The 16312-nt window shown below is 32.7% G+C and overlaps 1 protein-coding gene across 1 annotated transcript in view; it reads right to left on the reverse strand.

The window, feature by feature from the left end:
- The window catches only part of LOC143062824 (uncharacterized), a 45465-nt gene extending 30518 nt beyond the window's left edge, over positions 1-14947 (reverse strand). Inside the window, exon 1 of the mRNA XM_076234636.1 lies at positions 14829-14947. The gene's annotated coding sequence lies outside the window, so the exon portion shown is untranslated. The remainder of the gene's footprint in view (positions 1-14828) is intronic.
- Between the last annotated feature and the right edge of the window lie 1365 nt (positions 14948-16312).

Below are 16312 nucleotides of genomic sequence, written 5' to 3' on the forward strand. Positions count from 1 at the left end.
ATGATATAATTTTGAAGATGCAGGACTCATTCCGGAAATGTCAAATACTTAATGTACTTTACTAAAAGCACTTTCAAAAGTCAAGGTTTTGAGTGTTTTACTATGTTTAAAAAACCTAACCTTACCACTTGAAAATGTTGCTACAGTACGGATATTTTGATTAGGTTAATTATTTGTCGCTCAGTTGACCTTAATCAATTCTATCAATTATAATTATACATGTATATATAAATGAAACATTTTGGCAAATGATTTTTTCTGAAGATTAGATATAAAAAACCTTATGTCGGGATATTGAGATAATATCTTACAGCTGATTTCATTGAGTGTGTAGCCAAAGGTAATATCTTGTTAGCTGAACCGTAAAATCATTATTAGGTCAGTTATATTACCCTCCTTTCGAAGTAGCCTAGTCCAACAGACAGATAGATTGGTTATCTGCTGGACTAGTCTACTCTAAAAAAGGGTAGTTAATCTGACTTAACAATGACTTCACGGTTGAGCTAACAAGCAAGATAACCAAAAATATTACCGGCTGTAACAAAAGGAGATGTTATGGTTTATTAGATAACAATAGCTGTTAGCTATATATCTAGATATCTCAGTATTTTTGTACTTTTACTTTAAACATCAATAAAACAGCAACCCAGCGACACTAATAACCAAGAAAGACCTCTTTAACAGCATAATAACATATATTTGCTTAAAATAGCACAATAAAAGATAGAGCCAATCAACCTTGACTTTATTTTACATTAGAGTCCTTAAACAAATCTTTTAAATCTTTAAGTTTTTATACACAAAATTTCGGACAACATAACCAATTAATTTACACATCAATAAAGCCCAAAATCGCAATTTTGACAGGTTTTGTAAAAATTTAAGACTTTTATCATATAGTATTGTAGAAAAAAATATGCAATTGGCCTTGAATTTTCACTACATTACAGCTGATTTCAATGAGTGTGTAGGCAAAGGTAATATCTTTGGTTAGCTTGCTTGCTAGCTGAACCGTGGAGTCATTGTTAGGTTAGGTAAACTACTCTCCATTAGGAGTAGACTGGTCCGATTGATAACCAATCGATTTGTCTGTAGGACTAGGCTACTTCGAACGGAGGGAAGTATATATCTTAACTAACAATGACTTAACGGTTCAGCTAGCAAGCAAGCTAACAAACGATAATACCTTTAGCTACACACTCATTGAAATCGGCTGTAAATCTTATGAAATAGATCATGATATAAGCCGTTTAGAATTCTACATAATTTACCACTATACAAGCTATAACATTGACATTTACTGAAATGATTTGTTACATAAAATTATAAGAATGCACTCGAGATCTCTGATCGGGATTAAGCTGAAGACATGTTTATTCTGATAGAAGACATGTTTATTCATCACCTTTTATTATACAAGTAAAACATGCAGATTTTATCTGAAATGTGTATTCAAAGTTCATTTAAAATTTTGTGTCAAATTGTTGTTTTGTAGGTTTTTTGGCGAACACAATTATACTAACACGAGCAACACAATGGATGTCACATGTAGAGCAGGATCCGTTTATCCTTCGGGAGCACCTGAGATCACCTCAAGTTTTAAATGAAGTTACTCAGTCTGCGTTCTATGTTGTTTTGTGTGCTGTTTCTGTCTGTTTGTCTTTTTCTCTTTTAGCCATGGCGCTGTCAGTTTATTTTCGACCTTTGAATTTGAATGTCGCTTTCATATCTTTCGCTTTTTTGTATAGGTTCTGAGATTTTTTTTAAATTCTATCCTATAAAATTGTTAAGGTGCCTAGAAATTTGGGCATGATACAGGATGTAAAGTAATTGTGTTGTCTAAATGCTTATAAAGTCAGGTACTGAGTAGAAATTACATGTTGGCAAACAGTGTTGAAGGCCGTTCGGTGACCTATAGTTGTTAATGTCTGTGTCATTTTGGTCTTTTGTGGATAGTTGTCTCATTGGCAATCATACCACATCTTCTTTTTTATATTATATGAACAATATTAAGAATTTCGAAATGGATTTAGAAAGCAAGCAGATGTTCATTCAGGTTTCTCGAACTATTGAAAAATCAAAATTAAATGTATTCCGCTTGTAACATAATTGATTTTAGCTATCCTTTATGCTCTTCATTTCATTACTAAATTATGCCTTTAAACACTTTTTTAGAGGGTCACTGATGAGTTCTTGTGGACGAAATGACCGTCTGACGTAAAAAAAAATCCACCCTCGTATCATTATTCGCAATGCTATAATGGATCAATGATCAGATATTTAATTGTTCTCCCTTCCAATAATGACACCATGCCATTTACATGGTCTGAAGCGATTACCATAGTCATTCTCTATAAATAAAGAGTCTTCTATTCTTAATTTATCTCTTAGAGACATATTCAGAAACTGAACGTGACTCGACACTTTATTAAGGTAACACGATACCGAATGACGTTACGCCATGAGTTATCGTTCCTGACGTTATCGAATAACGTTCACACATATAAGCCAATACAGCGGGTTTTGTGTGACATTTTTAACGGTAACTTTCCCTAGATGCAGAGTGCCGAGAGTTTTGATGCAATACGTAGCGGTTATTTGACATAGATTGCTTTATCGTTTTCCGGCAATCATTCTGCTCATTGTTAATCTTTAAAAAGTATTATACTTTACTTTTTAAATATTCTGTTTCTTTGATATTCAAGCATCTGCACGCTTTATCTATATATATGTTCTTATGCATAACAGACACAGTTTTATCACTTTATTTTTATTCTTGGTATAGATATAGGAAGATGTGGTGTGAGTGCCAATGAGACAACTCTCCATCCGAATAACAATTTATAAAAGTAAACCTTGGTTTATTTTTGCAATAAGTACTTATTCATGATTCACGCCGTATCCCCATGAAATTTTGTTTTGAAAGTAGAAATCTAATTTATAGAAACTTAGGATGATGTGTGAAAAAACGGGGAATTTTACAACTATTAATTCGTTTTAAAATGGTCATCAAAAACACCGCTCGGACAAAATTGAAATTTATTTGGATGAGAATACGAATATAATTAGGGGGAAAAGCACAATACAAGCAGACGTTGAAAATCATACAGAAAATAGTTTGTTTGTATGGAATGTAAAAAAGTGGTTATTTAGCCGAATAACTTTTCCTGTGTTCCATGTGTAAACAGTCTCTGAAATTCATTGGTCTGTACAGAGTAAATTCGATATAGTTTTGGAAATATTTTAAAATACAGTGCCAGCTTTGTAATCGTATAAACCAGGTCTACTCAGGACGGACAGCAACATCGGAATGAAGCATTAGAAAGTTAACGAAGGCTGAGAAATACATGGGCACTTGATTCGGCAGAAATAAAACAACAAAATTCAGGTTCCGTTAACAGTCTGAATAAAGCCAGCCCCGAGTATCCACTTGCGTCTACAAACGCAAGTTGATAGTTGGGGCTGGCTGGAGTCAGACCGGTTCCGTGTTCCCTGATTCCGTTATAATTTCCGTAGGAAAAGGCCCGGAAAGTTTCTTTCTCAAAATTGGTTTTTAGAACAAGTATACAAGTATATATACACATGCATAGCGTTAGTTGAAATTTTCCCGACCATCATCGCGGATGTCCTGCCTCTATTGCAAAACCTACCTATTGTATTTATAGATAACTTGTCCTCGTCCTGAACATGCATGAAATATTTTCCACTAGACGTTAACCAACCAATAATCAAAGCAATGAATTTACAATTTACATCCGTCACTTGGAACTTTAGTTGTTAAAATTTAAATCATTGCCTCATTTAAAAAAAATTCGACAAAGTTTAAACGCAGACAGCAAGGAAGACCAAAATTGAACAGTTACGCAAAACTAAATATCTACATTACCGCTTGCATATTATGGAAGTGGGGTAACATGAGACTTTATTTGTAAAAGTACAAGTACAAATAAGAACAAAAATTGTGCACATGTACATGTTATTTATACAAAAGTTAGCTGATAAAATGATAAATGGAGATATGTGATAAGCAATTTATAAGATAGCAACAGCTGGGCATTAATTAAACGACATCAACACCTTGAAGACATCAAGAAAATCGTGACTAATGCTAATTGGAATAGTATCTTTACACTACTTATTGGTAGTTTTAGTAAAGGTTGGAAAATTTTGAGTATGTGTAGTATAATTGTCACAGTAACATTTCAGTCTCTTGGTAAATATTAGTTTAAGTCTTAAAACTTTTGCTCTTCTCTAGAAAATTCAAACCAGAATGAATTATAAGGAGATGCGGTAAAATTTCCAATTAATTCACTTTCCATGCACCAAAGACGAAATGCATGACGGAAATGCTAGCCTTCTTACATTGCTACTACATTTCAGATCTCCAAATTAGCATTCCATTATTTGAACTGCATATTTAAAAATATGCATTGTCACCAAATTACTTATAGAGCACGTGTCATCATATTGTTTAACATGTGTCCGTTCGACCGTTAATCCCGCATTTGGTATATATAGGGTTAATTCGGCTAATTATTTAGGACTACAGTTGTTTTGCTTCCGCTTTAAAACTATGTACCTGGTGTTACTACTCATATTATAGGTGCGCATATCGTCTGGATTTTATTTTTTGTTTCATGACAGGTTGCTGGATTAGGCATTTTGATAAAATACAATGGTACTCAGAGTACAGACTCCGGCTTAATTACATCTGATACAGGTTGAATTTCAAGCTGGAACTTTTAAATTTCGAAGTGGTTTTACTTATATAAAGAATGCATATATGATCTCAAGCTTTGTTGTGTAAATAATTTTTCATAAATGACAGAATGTTGAAATTTGTGAAATTTTGCATACAGTTTGCTAACCCGAATAATTCAGTCCCTCCACGTAATCAATCTCTCCTACTTACTTAATGTAGTAAGCGGAATATAACGACTGAATTATTCGGGTTAACAATTTGCAAGGTTTGTCCGACTTGATGAGCAAACAAGTAACACATTTACACCACGCAGAGTACACTATACTACATGTATTGTATGTACAAAGTCAAGAATATTTTTTTGTTATTGTTATTCTATTTTTTGGAATGTGTATTTTATCAGGATCATTATTTTTCCTCATAATTTTCACAAATAACAGAATGTTTAATCTTTTTTGACTGGTGCATCAAATGTGTCTTTTATAAACAACTGTTTTCAAAATTGTATTGTATCGTCCCGAACATGCATGAACTATTTGCCACTGAACGTTAAACAACCATCAAACCGAGCAATTAAAAAACTGTTAAATAAATCAATTTTTTTTTAAATACTATATTTCTGCATCACGGGATGCAGTGATGATACCACCATTGTCTAATATGATGGAGTTAAAAATCAGTAATTCGGATGAATCCAGGGGCGTAGCTGCCGTTAGGCACTTTAGGCACGTGCCTACACATAATTTTTTCACAAATATTTTTTTTTTATTAAAAGAATAATAAACAACGTTATATGTAGATGAACTCCGGTGAAGTTGTCACAACTCCAATTATCGAATGTCATGTGTACACTAGTATCTCGTCCTTAGTGAATGGAATATTTAATAGAATTAAATGTTTTTATGTGTGTACCTTATATAGAAACTATAAACTAGAACTTTAGTTCAGATCATTTCAATTCTGTCAACAAAAACTTGAATGAACCTCAATTTAGACACATGAATTTTCAATTAGTTGTTGTTAGTTTTCAACTAGCTTTCCACTTTGTCTTCACCCGACTTGCCAATGTAGGTCGTCCGTTTGGCTGTGCAGGATGTATAAATACGTAGTCACGTCTGGTCAGAATGGGGACTTTTAATCTTATGCCTAGTTGTAGAGAGAATGCCACTCTTTGATGAGTTCGTAGTTGGTCTACCGAAAGGCAAAGTTTCTGCTCCTATCCAACAATCCCTCATTTTCCAATGCATGGCATTTTCAAATATTTAGACCTTCGTCCTGTACAACACCTATTAAGGGACTGGGCTCCCTGTTGTGTTTATTGTAAATAATCAATTTTTTTCTTTTTTTTTTTTATTTTTTTGTTCTAAACTTGCATAAATATTTTACACTGGATGTTTAAAAATCAATCTATCAACTAGCTTCCAGTAGTTTTGAGTACTCTCAGATCTACGTGTAATGACAACAATTATTCAAATTTCTAAGCAGGTAGGGATTTTACAGTCGAGCGGGATATAAAGAAATACGAATTTCTTGAATTTTGTTACGTTAGTATGAACAGAACAGAACTTTTGCATTAGGCATCGACTATGTGTGTATGTGTTTGTGTGGCTAGGGTGAAGGTTTAAAAATCTAAAGATTGATGGTTGATGTCTTTCTAGCCAAATGGATGGTGTTATTATTTAGTAATATCAGTGTTTACGTGCACGTGCCTATTTGTTAATGAAATATCGTCTATATGTACTATCAATTAAGTAAAACGTATCGATCATAACGGAATAGATTTGAAAATACCAAACACGGTGTACTGCTTAATTAAAGGGATATGCGGATCTATGGTGGGCAGTACATATTGTAAATGATTTATTTTAATCTTGTATATTATAATTATCATGATTAAATAACCAGAAAATTTAATATTTTTGATTTTTGTGCATAAAATTTTGCAGCCAAAACCCTGAAATCCGTTTTCCGTCGGGGGGAGGGGGTTCCCCTGAACCCTCTACCAGGGCTTTGCCCTGTACCTGCTGGGGGCCTTCATCGGTCCCCAGACCCCCTGCCGATTTGTGCCTACAGTTGAATGAATACCTAGCTACGCCCCTGGAATCTCACGTGAAATGTTTCATTTAATTTTCACGTAAACTTAACAAAACTCTGAAGGTATTTTTTATGGTTTTAATCAAATTTCAGAACAAAGAAATTATTTAAATAATTTTATTTCAAATATTTACGTGAATTTAACGTGTACAAAATTCCGATGATTTATGCATGAACTATTATCATAAGATTCACATGGAACCTGTTCACGCAAGTTTCAAGTATATGCTCGTTTGATGTGAAAATCAGACGATATTAATATTAATTCATATGAGTGATATTCCATGTGCAGGACGAAATAAAATTATATCTGATTCAGTAGAATTTTATATTGCATTACTAGGAACTTTACGACAGTCGACAGGGGAAATGAAAATAAAATATACTCATTTAGATCCCGACACATATTTTTTTCTCCATTTCTCTGAGAAGGAATAACGTTATATTCCGTTCACCATAACGTCACACGTTTTTGGTCAAATTCTAGACCTATCGATCAACTTTGAAGCCATTTATTTTAAAAACAAGGATGGTGACATATGAGTTTCTATACGTGTATGGATTCACTATGCAATCCTGGATATTATGTTAGTTTTTTGTTTTTCTCCGTATATAAGAAAATAGCCATCCATTCGAAAATCTAAATAGGTAAGCCGAAAAAAAGGCATTTCCCCTATATACCTAAGTAAATTTGTCGTCAAAATTGACGTTTTCCTATGAAAATTACAAAAAAACAAAAATGGTGACCCCCATTTTTTATTACATATTCCGATGTAACTCGATTCAAAGTACACGTATGCCAAAAATTTTGGAAATCGGGAGATATGCCATTCGGTATCGTGTTACCTTAATACAAAAAGGGGAACACCGATACTTAATACATTGCACAACGTCCAGTAAAAACACTTATTGTTCTTTTGGAATTATTGCAGGAGGAACGCATTTGCTGAAGCAAACAAAAAAAGGTACAAAACCACGAAAAAACCAATTGAATGTATACACAACATTTTTGATCCAATATATGACCACCTAATTGTAAAAGTCGCATATGAGTCGTCGAAAATTGCCAAAGTTTGGTTACTAAGATTGTTCATGAAAAAACACATTTGTGTGCGTAAAATATTTTTTCTATGAAATAGAATTTTAAAATAAATTGTGAGAAGATAGGTTTTATTATATGTTTTAAGAAAATAAAAATAAAAAATGGTGTCACCAAACTTGTCTTCTTGCTACAAGTTAAAATAAAATATTCCCTATTAGTCCAGTATATTTTTTTTACTAAAAGAGTTATCTCCCTTTAAATGGCTCATTCGGAAAAATGATTATAATGATATTTGTTTAAATATTATGAATAATACAATAAATCACCAAGTTGTCTTTATATAAATAAATAGTCTAACCTGTAAATTGCAAATCTGTCTCCAAATTTGTAGATTTGTACTGTGATTGCACAATCCAAGATGGCGGTATACAAAGAATCTACCTTAAATACCGATATCATTGAACGTGTCTAAAATTATTTGTAAGTTGCATTACACTTATGTGCATTTTGCAGATGATAGGGTTTTACGTTGTTGTATTGTTTAAACAGTTCACAGTCCTGTGTATGAATATATTAACTATGTATTTGTATTTATAAAATCTATATAAAATAAAGAGATGTGGCATGATTGCCAATGAGAAAATTATCAATCTAAGTTCAAATGAAGTGGTTCAAGCAATAATAGGCTACCGGAAGCGCTCCAATAAAGAGATACACAATGCCGTATTGTCGGCTATAAAAAGCCCCGGCATCAGTGAAACGACGAAACAATTCAATTGAAAAAACTAACGATCAAGTTCTGACAAAAGTTTACGAAAAGTTAAACAAATATGACAAACATGAACCAACGACAACCACTGAACTACGGGCTCCTGACTTGGGACAGGCACATACAGAATGCGGCGAGGATAAACATGTTTGTGAGCGCTCATCCCTCCCCTAACCTGGGACAGTGGTGTATCAGTACAACATATGAACAAACTATAAAAACCAGTTGAAAATAGATGGATACAAATAAACTTCATCTTTTGACAAAACACAAGTAAGGTGTGGCTAGGTACTTATACATACCAAATCATATTTTCAATGTTCGTATGTATACTTATTGTTATGCATCATGGAATCATAAGAATAAAAAAAACATCAGTGCTTTTTAAGGAAGTTCGTTTGTCATGTTTTGGAATTTTTGTCCGATTTTCGGAATTCTCTAGTTTTATCCATTTGAATGCCTTAAATAAAATTGCCCATTTTTCTTTTTATAAATCTTTTACATGTATTATTACGAGCCATCTGTAAAAGTCTTATAAAATCTTTGTTATTATTTATAGTTTTTGAGAACTTAAACTTGTCAATGATAAATCTATCAAAAATCAAGAGAGAACATTTTCCCGCCAAAATTTCAATGGCTAATATCTCGAAAACAAGCAAATTGACCTATATCTTATTTCTGCTCTTTTGGTTCCTTTATTAATCCCCTATCAATATGTACTAGTGTTATGAAAAGCGTGTTATTTTGAAACTGAGTTACCGAACTTCCTTAAGTATATTTTACATGTAATTTGTTTTTATAAGTGAACGTGTAATCATGTTTAAATTCTAGAGTGCTGTTTTAGAATTGTTCCTAATTGAATATCTTAAAGATTCAGATTTTTTTTTTCTCTTTTTAAAAACTTTAATTAAATACAATTTTTGATTCAAAATGTTCTAATATGACAAGAAGCAAATCCTTTTACAATTTGAAATCTATACGTATAAGAGTCAATGTCAACGCAAGGTAAAAAGCTGGTGCATATTAACAAAAAAATATAACTTGTCAGTCTAATAAAGCTGTTAATATCAAATGTAAACCATACGAATGAAACGAGTTTCTGAAATAAAAATATGACCGATTTGTCTAATTTAGTTTATAAAAGTCAATTAGAGCACTTACAGGCCGGATGAGTTTGCCCTTCGTGATATCATAGTATGAATTACTATAGCCAAATCTGATTTTTTTATTTTCTACTTCGAACATCTCATTTTCGTTTCCGATGTTTAAAAAAATATGTTCATCCTGAACTGTAAATGGGAGCAGAGTTGGCGAAAATAAAGTTATTGATTCAAACAAGAACAATGGAAAGATCATAAGGAGTTTTCTGTATCGTCATACTATTGAAATAAGTAATAACATTATTTTTTTCAAAAGTTTCTGTATCAAGTTTCATAAGAATAAAGGAACAATTCGGTAAGCAGAAGGCACAGTTGGCTCCCATATGAATGCCTATTGTTTTACGAAACACAACCTCGAAACATAATAAAGATCCCGAATTTCGATGATGTAAGTTTTAGTAAAAAATAAAATACTGAAGACCTAGAGCAATGTTACGTTGTTTGTTAAAAATGTTACGTATATTTATTATTTAATGGCGCCTGAGATCCCATTTCAACATTCTTAATAAACTGTTAAAATGAAAGTTTTGTCATCAATGTAATTTTACGCTATTATTCGCCTTCTTAAAGAAGACAATTATACTTTTCCGAGTGAGTTAAGGTTGTGAGATTTAATAATAAATGTCAATGAATGACAAATTTCCTTTAGACTTGTATTAGTGGAGTGACAAATCTGGAAAAGTTGCTTATTTAAAGAGTTTAATGCACCGGAATACCTCACGGCTAAAAATTCACATGAAGCTAGAGTAAACATTGAATTATACTTTCATAATAGCCCTGTCATAGAGTTTTCCCACGGTGCAGTTTTTTTTGTAAAATCGCGTTAAAGAGTGATTTTCGGATTTTTTTCTTTTTCATTTACAAATACGGGAACGCTTATAATTAATTCCCGAATGAAGATATCATCCAAAAATTGATATTAGATGAAAGAGTGATGTATCAGCTTTTATTTGACATCAAACTTTAATAAGTAAAGATGCAAAGGTTTAATAATTTTTTTAGGTGCTTTTATTCTTGTTTTTCGAAAATACTAATTTTAAACCACATTGGAACACATCCGGAAAATTCCGGAAAATTATTGTCAGTGCTGATTCCATTGAATAAGAGCGAGCAAAGTAGCTTAAATCGTGTTATTAAGCCTTGACATGTCCAGAAGAAAACATTTTAAAGCATTTGAATTAGTGAGAGAGAAAAAACATGTGTGTAACGATGAATCTACTTTCTTTAAAACAAGCTTCGTGGCATTAGCACTGATGACTGGTAAAAATTTCTATTCTGAAGACAAAAGTCATATAACAAGCTAAGCAATTAAGGCATGTCGAGTCATTTGAGCGTGCCGGTATTGTTTTAAATGACGCAAATTATCAGGCAGGCCATCAAGCGCTGGGTTTACTTTTCATAAATAACTTCAAGGACAAGCCGCTTCAACATTCAGCATGCATTGTTAACTACTTGATGAAATAATTTGCTTCTGAAGCTTCACATTAATCGGGGCATTATGATGCTTTTCAAATACCAATAGAAAGTCTACATGATGATCTGTTTGCGAAAGAAAGAAAAAAAAAACATTTTCGTTGTCGTATAGTTTGCCAGTAACATTTGTTTACAGATATTGGATTTTGCGAAAAAAAATTGTGAACAGCTGTTTACGATCGCTCGAAATTTCAAATTATTTCTATCTTTACAATATATTCCAACCTCTCTGATAAATATTTTGCCTGGTTAGTAGATGACAATTATTTTAAAATGGATAATGATAACAATGCACTCTCATTTGATAGTCAACGAAACTGCATACTTTAGCTGAGTGTGTGATATTCCTTTATGAAAGACCAGAACACCCCTGATCAAATAGATGGTATCGGTATTGTCCAAAGTCTTTATGTAAAATTTACAACAGTTATTGAGATTTGGCCAGTGAATGCCTTAAAACCATAATCCAAAAAAATATGTGGTATGATTGCCAATTAGACAAATCTCCACAAAAAGACCACAAATAACAAATACTACATTTACAACACCGTACAGCCTTCAACAATAAGCAAAGCCCTTGCCACATAGTCACCAATAAAGGGCCCGAATTGACAACTGAAAACAATTCAAACGAGAAAAACAACGGCCTAATCAATATACAAAATAATAAACGAACCACAAAAATGTAACAGCAACTAATGACAACCACTGAATAACAGGCTCCTGGCTTTGGTCAGCCACGTACAGAATGTGGCGAGGTTAAACATGCCAGTGGGCGCCCAACCCTCCCTTACAACGGACATTGGTGTATATAAAAAGGAGATGTGATATGATTGCCAATGGAACAACTCTTTACAAGAGACCAAATGACACAGATATTTACAACTATAGGTTACCGCACGACCTTCAACAATGAGCAAATCCCATACCACATAGTCAGCTACAATTATTTTTATTTGCAAGAACATGACGAAATATATTTTGCGGCATCTTTCAAAATCTAAAGACTGTGAAGTCATTCCAGGGGTTTCATCATATCAAAATCATGACAGTTATGTTTTATTTCTAATAAGGTTTTTCCTCAGATGTCAAACATGATGAATTGTGATTTTAGACTGGAGGCGTTTCTTCAACCAAAGCCACAAGACAGTTTTTACCTATTCACGGTATAAGCAACTTTTTAAAAGTAATTGGAGCCCTGATGTCTTGCACACAAACAACAGCTCTTATACAGGATGCGACACGTCTTTTCTAATCGAAATTGGCAAAGAAAGACAATTACAAGGTATCGGGGAAAACATGCATGCATCAAAATTTGTTATTCTAACTGGTTCTTATATTGATACATATGTTGCAGTGAAAATCAATTCACCGCAGATCAAAATGACCCCAGAAGCAATGGTCAATCAGTACAAGGTGATCTGAATGAACTCATGAGTATTGCCGGCGCCATACAATGACATCCACTTTTTTTCTAGTATTCCGTTACCTTTTCAAATTGATGTGCATATTGATTTCTACTGAATTATAATTATACATAGACAGCAACTTTTGAAGCCTAATATCCCTGTGAATCTGTGTTTGTAGTTCACATATATATCGGGCTTTCATGTCTGCTATATATTCCATTGTTTATAGATATATAAGAAGACGTGGTATGAGTTCCAATGAGACAAATCTTCATCCGGCAGGTCATAATTTGTAAAAGTTAACCATTATAGATCAAAGTAAGGTCTTCAGAACGGAGACTTGGCTCACATCGAACAGTAAGGGCTCCAAAAAATGACTAGTGTAAAACCATTGCAGCGGTCTAGTCTATATCAATTTAGAAACGAGAAACATTTATGAACCACATCAACAAACGACAATATTTCTTGCACGTTAAAGACACCCTTGTAGATTTCGGAAAAGAGCAGGATAATGCCGTTACAAGGAAGCACTCGCACCCGCAAAGTGGAAAGGGATAAATATAAGTTGCAATAACTTGTTTCCCAATCCGCTATAGAGAAATATGTTTAAACTAACAAACGGCTACCATGTCTGTCGTTGTTTTATGAAAAAAGGGGGATACATCTTCTCAATGTGCTATTGGTCTAGTACTGATTTATTTATTGACATAAAAAACCTTCATATACTATAATGTCATAAACATGAAGACTAATTTTTATAGTTTTAACATCCATTTGAGTTTAAATAAACAGCCAAAAATTTCATCACATCATGGACCGGGTGTTAACTTTACAGTTCTTATTCCTCCTCTGTTCTTTATGGCATTTTAACAAAACTTTCCTAAAAATATCTTTATATGTGGCCATATATTATTGCATAGTTGAATCTTAATTATGAATATTTTTTGTTGATAATTTCCGTAGATAAAGATTTTTGTTTCATTTTCTTACATGTTGCAAGCGACGGTATGTATCACTAATCTCTGGTAATCAGACACAAATATGACTATCTGTATTTGTTGAGCATTCCTAGCGCATGCTTCCATTGAAAAAAATCTCAGTTAACACCAGAGACTACCGAGAAATTATTCAAAATGTCTAAAATTTGAGCTTTTTAAAAATCCCCCCTTTTGACCTTTGACCGAAGTTTTCAAAAATCTGCACCACTTTTGAACTCTACGACATGCCTTAATCAAAGGATATTATATTTATCTACAAAATAAAACCAAAATTAGCCGTGAGGTATTTCGGTCTATAAAATGTAACTACAAGTTTTCCCTTATCCACGAAAATTGGTACCCACGAAAATAAATGAATCCACAGTATCTTGCTTGAAATCTTAATTTCATCTCGGATGTTTATAAAGATAAATATGGAATATCATTCACCTGTTATCTATCTGTATACAATTGGCGCAAATGAAAGAAAAAAATCGGCGCTTGTGAAAGAAAAAGTCGGCGCAAATGAAATGCAGATGGGCGAAAATGCAAAACGCAAAAATACAAAATATACAACATAGTATTACTTACTCATAAGAGTCAAATTTCTACATCTATTACAAGGGTCGAGTAATCTGTTCTCGCAAAAAAATTATAATCACCATATTGTCATAATTTTAATGATTGTTGGTTCTTCCAATTTATTTTTCTAATTTTTTATTTGATGAAGTCTCATGGGCTTTATAAACCTTATATCAAATATCATGATTATAACAATTCCATAAACAATATTTTTTTTGTATAATAAATGTATGATACACAATGAAATAAGAACACAGATCATCTCCACATATTGATTTCTAGGTCTTCAACATAGAGAATAAAGACAAATTACCAGATTAGTTGTAGGTACACAGTCAATATATTTTAAAGTAGTTATTATCTAAATATATGGTATATAATGCATACAATGACGTTAGGGTGTTTTTATCAATAATATCTCATATATGCAGTGTGTCTGAATTTTTACCAATTTATTACAACAAATAATAAAAAATCAACCTTTTCATCACAAAATTTTAATAGCATCACCGATCTAATTTTCAATAATCACTGTATAGTAAGTGTATTTTTAAAAGCACAATTAAAATAAAAAAATAAGGCAAGAAGAAAAAAATATAAATAAGTATAAATATACATACAAATATTGATCTGAAATCCAGAAAATGTTTATGTACTTCGTGTCCAGCTCAACTCAAGCGTTTATGATCCGATATAAAGGTTAAGTAATAGGATTCAGTTATCATCGGCTGTGTTCATACCACCGTGTCCCCCTGTAGAAACATTTTAATGACGACGTGGTCGTAGCAGGATGCCATAATAGCATTTGTCTGCGGCTTCTAATGGTGATCTTCACACAATAGGAGATGTAAATACATTTACTTAAGTATTATATTAGGCAGGTCATTAATATTTATAGACGTATTTCAACAGCAGTTTTACAATTCGGTTTTTATTGATTCAAACCAGAATTTCGAATAAAATTTAAGGTTATATACAACTTCAAATAAAAAAAACCATATGATGTCTATGGTTTTTATGCCCCCCCCCCCCCAACGAAGTTGTCGGTGCCATATATAGTTTTAGCCTTTTCCGTAATCGTCATTCCGTCATTCCGCAACAAACAATTATACGGAGTTTTTTTCTAAACGCCTTCAGATATTGGGCTGATTTTTGGTATGTGAGTTAACCATGATGAGTTACAGATCAAGTTAAAGTTTCGTTTCGCTCCGCTAATTTTTACCGAAATTACGGGCTTTGAACTTTGATAAATTGTTGAAAATCACAGTTATATACGGACCTTTTTTTAAAACGCTTTCAGATATTGGGCTGAATTTTGCCATGATGAGTTACAGATCAAGTTTAAGGTTTGTTCCGCTCGTCTAATGTTTGCTGTAATTTCGGGCTTTGGACTTTGATAAATTTTTGAAATTCACAGTTATACGGACTTTTTTCTAAATGCTTTCAGATATTGGGCTGATTTTTGGTATGTGAGCTAAACTATGATGAGTACAGATCAAGTTTAAGTTTCGTTTCGCGCCGCTAATTTTTGCCAAAATTAAGGGTTTACAACTTTTGAAAATTGTTGAAAATCACAGTTATACGAACTTTGTTTCTATACACCTCCAGATTTTGAGCTGATTTTTGATATGTGGGACATGTGTCCACATGTGTTATTGAAATTGCAGATCTTTCAACTTTTTGAGACGGGGCCATTTGTGTCGCTTTGACACATCTAGATAATAACTAAATGGCAAGTTTTTATTATAAAGTATATTTACCATTTTCTAAAAAAAATCTTAAATAATTTATTTTTTTGAAATATTAGCTTCCCAGACAATAATTCGCCGACATATATGACCTCAGTGTAACCTTTTTTTGTTATAAAATTGAAAAAACCGTGCACAGAAGACAAAATTTAATATGATAATATATGCAAGTACTGGTTTAAAAATTGGATTAACAGTTAATTTAACCAGTCACTCGTTTCATATGACTTCATTATATTATAACTTGAAGTATATTACCACTGAATTGGCATATCAAAATGCACAAAAAAAAAACCCCAAAACACCACGAACGACTGACATGATTTACAGTAAATCTTTCTTGGTCCTTCTTAAAT

Source organism: Mytilus galloprovincialis, chromosome 2 (genome assembly GCF_965363235.1).
Source record: "Mytilus galloprovincialis chromosome 2, xbMytGall1.hap1.1, whole genome shotgun sequence".
In the NCBI taxonomy this organism is placed as follows: Eukaryota; Metazoa; Mollusca; class Bivalvia; order Mytilida; family Mytilidae; genus Mytilus; species Mytilus galloprovincialis.